The sequence below is a fragment of the Bubalus kerabau genome, chromosome 8 (assembly GCF_029407905.1).
Source record: "Bubalus kerabau isolate K-KA32 ecotype Philippines breed swamp buffalo chromosome 8, PCC_UOA_SB_1v2, whole genome shotgun sequence".
NCBI lineage: Eukaryota > Metazoa > Chordata > Mammalia > Artiodactyla > Bovidae > Bubalus > Bubalus kerabau.
Window position 1 is genome coordinate 41,691,596 of NC_073631.1, and position 4,768 is coordinate 41,696,363.

Here is a 4,768-nt window from a genome sequence, read left to right on the forward strand (position 1 = left end):
CAAACACATTCATATAAAATCTATGGAATGCAGTGAAGTAATAGCCATACATGCCCTTCTCATAAAACAAACAAAAAAACCTTTTTATAAACAATCTAACCTATCACTGAAAAGAATTAGAAAAAGAAGAACAAAATCGAAGGTCAGCAGAAGGAAGAAAATAATAAAGATCAGAGAGGAAATATATAAAATAGAGATCCACAAAACAATGGGGAAAAAAAAATCAATAAAATCAAGAGCTGATTCTTTGAAAGGGGAAATTTGACCAGGGAAAAGAAATCCTCTGGCCAGGTTATCAAGAAGTAAAGAGAGAGGACCCAAATAAAATGAAAAATAAGAAGTAACAACTGATACTGCAGAAATATTACACAATATAAGAGAATACTATGAATAATTATATGCCAATAAATTTGACAACCTAGAAGAAATGGACAAATTTCTAGAAACATACTGTCCACCAAAACTGAATTAGGAATAAATAGATAATTTGAACAGACAGATCACTAGACGTGAGATGAAATCTGTATTTTTAAGGGAAAAACTCCATAAAAATAAGCATCCAGTACCAGATGGCTTCACAGGTGAATTCTACCAACCTTATAAAAAAGAACATATACGGATCCTTCTCAAAATCTTCCAAAGATTGAAGAGGAAAGGGCACTCCCAACGACATTCTATGAAGCTATTATCACACTGATACCAAAACCAGACAAAGACTTTACCAAAAAAGAAAATTAGAGAGCAATTTCTTTGACAGGTATTGATATAAAAATTCTCAGTAAAATACTAGCAAACCAAATCCAGCAACACACAGAAAAGATCATACACCACCACCAAGTTGAATTCATCCTATGGTCACAAGGATGGTTCAATATATACAAATCAATGTGATACATCACATCAACAGAGGGAAAGACAAAAAAAGTATGATCATTTCAATAGTGCAGAAAAAAAGCATTTGATAAAATTTAATATCCAATTTTATCCATTCATGATAAAATCTATTAAAGTGGCTATTGAGGGAACATATCTCACCATAATAAAAGCCAGAGATTGTTATACTAAGTGAAATAACTCAGAAAAAGATGATATTGTTGTTATGTGGAATCTAAAATATGACACAAATAAACCTATTTATGAGACAGAAAAAGACTCAAGAGACATAGAGAACAAACTTGTAGTTGCCAAAGGGCAAAGGATGTGGATGAGAGATTGGGAGTTTGGGATTAGAAGATGCAAACTATTATATATAGAATGGATAAACAACAACGTCCTATTGCACAGCACAGGGAACTACATTCAGTATCCTGTGACAAACCATACAGAATATGAAAAATAATATGAAAGAGAGCATATACATATATATGTATAACTGAATTACTTTGCTGTACAGTAGAAGTTAACACATTGTAACTTGACTATGTCTATCTAAGTAGCCATGGCTGAGTGGTTAAGGCTATTGACTAGAAACCCATTGGGGTTTCCTTGCACAGGTTCGAATTCTGCTGACTATACACCTTTCCTATTGAGACATAGCCAGCTAGGAAAGAATGCTGTTGCCCTAAAGAAAGAAACTGGATTGATCTCTAAACTGGCTCTTTATGTTTGAAAGGCCCCCAGCATGCAGACTGTACCCCAAACAGCATGGGATCTTTTTGTTTTTGTTTTGGCTTCCCAGATGGCTTAGTGGTAAAGAATCTGCCTGCAATGCAGGAAGTGCAGATTTCATCTCTGGGTGGGAAAAATCCCCTGGAGAAGGAAATGGCACTGCACTCCAGTATTCTTTTCTGGAAAATCCCATGAACAGAGGAGCCTGGCAGGCTACAGTCCATTTGGTCACAAAAGTGTCACACATGACTCAGCAACCAAAAAACAAAAGCAACAAATCAACTATATTTCAATAAAATAAATTTTAAAAGGAATAAAAAATGTGAGGATTAAATGTAACCAAGGAGGTAAAAAGCCTGTAACCTGAAAGTCTGAAGAACAGATGCAATCTAAAGATTCAATATAACCCCTAACAAAATTCCAATGGCATTTTTCACAGAAATAGAAAAGTAAAATCCTATACTTTGTTTTGAAGCACAAAAGACTAGAATCAGCAAATCAATCTTGAGAAAAAATAATAAAGTTAGATGCACCACATTTCCTGATTTTAAACTATACCACAAAGCTACAGCAATAAAAACAGTATGAGTTTGTCATAAAAGCAGACACATAGGTTTCCAGATTGGATCTGGACAAAGAAATGTTCAAATGAAGACTGCTGGGATGGACCCAGCAGCTCCTGAGGCCAGAGAGCCTGCAAGCTCAGGGCTTAGCAGAACACAGGCAAAAGTCACCACTAACAAGAAATCAGCATGAACCACTCAACCAACCTTTCCCTCCAAGGGCAAAAACCAAAAGGAAGAAGGAATGCAACCCTAAAGCCTGGGAAAAGGAGACCTCAAGTAAAGCAAGTTAGGGGAAAAAAAAATGATGAAAAGACAGCAAAATACAGCACAAATAAAGGAGCAAGGTAGAAACTAACAAGACCAAGTAAGCAAAGAAGAAAAATGCACTCTATCTGAAAAAGAATTCCTAATACTGATAGTAAAGATGCTCTCAAGACTTGAAAACAGAATGGAGAAAATGCAAGAAACACAGCTAATACAGCTAATACAATCACCAATGACATAGAAGAAATAAATAAAATGAGATGAATAATACAATTACTGAAATTAAAAATATTCTAGAAGGAACCAATAGCAGAATAACAGGCAGAGGAATGGATAATTAACTGGAAGATAGAATGGTGGAAATAATTGCTGAAGAGCAGAATAAAGGGAAAAGAATGAAAAGAATTGAGGATAGCCTCAGAGACTTTGGGACAATATTAAATGCACCATCATTCAAGTTATAGTGGTTCCAGGGGAAGAAGAAAAAAAGAAAGGCACTGAGGAAATTTTGGAAGAAATTATAGTTGAAAACTTCTCAAACATGGGAGAGGAAATAGTCAATCAAGTCCAAAAAGCACAGAGAGTCCCTTACAGCATAAACCCAAGAAGACATTGAGACACATATTAATCAAGCTAACAGATATTAAGCACAAAGAAAGAATTTTAAAAGCAGCAAGGGAAAAGTAATAAATAACATACAAGGGAAAACCCATACAATTAACAGCAGATCTTTCAGCAGAAACTCTGCAGGGCAGAAGGGAATGGCAGGATATATTTAAAGTATTGAAAGAGAAAAACCTACAGCCAAGTTTACTACCCCAGCAAAGATTTCATTCAAAACTGATGGAGAAATCAAAAGTTTTGTAGACAAGCAGAAGTTAAGAGAATTTAGTACCACCAAACCAGCCTTGCAACAAATACTAAGGGGACTTACATAGCCAGTAAATACAAGAGAAAGAAAAGACCTACAAAAACAAGCCCAAGACAATCAAGAAAATGCCAATAGGATCCTATGTATCAATAATTACCTTAAATGTAAACAGATTAAATGCAGCAGCCAAAAGATACAGACTGACTGAATGGATACAAAAACAAGATCCATATATTTGCTGACTGCAAGAGACCTAGTTTAGACCTGGAGACACATACAGACTGAGAGTGAAAGGATGGAAAAAGATATTCCATGTGAATGGAAGCCAAAAGAAAGCCAGAGTGGCAATCCTTATTTCAGACAAAATAGACTTTAAAATAAGTAATATCATAAGAGACAAAGAAGGACAGTACATAATAATCAAGAGGTCAATCCAAGAAGACGATATAAAAAGTGTAAATATGTATGCACCCAACATAAGAGCACCTCAATACATAAGGCAAACACTAACAGACATAATAGTATAATATAGTGAAGTCGCTCAGTCGTGTCCGACTCTTTACAACCCTGTGGACTGTAGCCCACCAGGCTTCTCCATCTATGGGATTCTCCGGGCAAGAATACTGGAGTGGGTTACTATTTCCTTCTCCAGGGGATCTTCCCGACCCAGGGATCGAACCCAGGTCTTCTGCATTGGAGGCAGACGCTTTAACCTCTGAGCCACCAGGGACATAATAGTAACACAATAATAGCAGGGGACTTTAACACCCCCAGTACACCAATGACAGATCATCAAAACAGAAAATTAATAAGGAACACAAATCTTAAATAAAGTATCAGATCAAACGGACCTAACTGATATCTTCAGGACTTTCCATCCAAATGCAGAAGAGTACACTTTCTTCTCCAGAGAAGGCAATGGCACCCCACTCCAGTACTCTTGCCTGGAAAATCCCATGGACGGAAGGGCCTGGTGGGCTGCAGTCCATGGGGTCGCTAGGAGTCGAACATGACTGAGCGACTTCACTTTATTTTTTCACTTTCATGCATTGGAGAAGGAAATGGCAACCCACTCCAGTGTTCTTGCCTGGAGAATGCCAGGGACGGGGGAGCCTGGTGGGCTACTGTCTACAGGGTCGCACAGAGTCGGACACAACTGAAGCGACTTAGCAGTAGCAGTACACCTTCTTCTCAACTGCACATGGAACATTCTCGAGGATGTACCACATCTTGGGCCACAAATCAAGACTCAGTAAATTTAAGAAAATTGAATTTGTATCAAGTATCTTCTCTGACCACAATGCTATGAGAGTAGGTATCAACTACAGGAAAAAAAACAAAACTGCATTAAAAATGCAAACTCATTAAAGAATACATTACTAAATAAAGAAGAGGCTACTGAAGACATAAGAAGGGAAATCAAAAGATTCCCAGAAACAAATGACAATGAAAACATGAC

At 36.9% G+C, this 4,768-nt stretch overlaps 1 non-coding gene across 1 annotated transcript; it reads right to left on the reverse strand.

Annotated features, from left to right (window-relative positions):
- Window positions 1-3,967: 3,967 nt before the first annotated feature.
- On the reverse strand, window positions 3,968-4,039 carry TRNAW-CCA (transfer RNA tryptophan (anticodon CCA)). Its single transcript has one exon. It is a non-coding gene; the product is annotated as a tRNA-Trp (tRNA).
- Window positions 4,040-4,768: the final 729 nt, after the last annotated feature.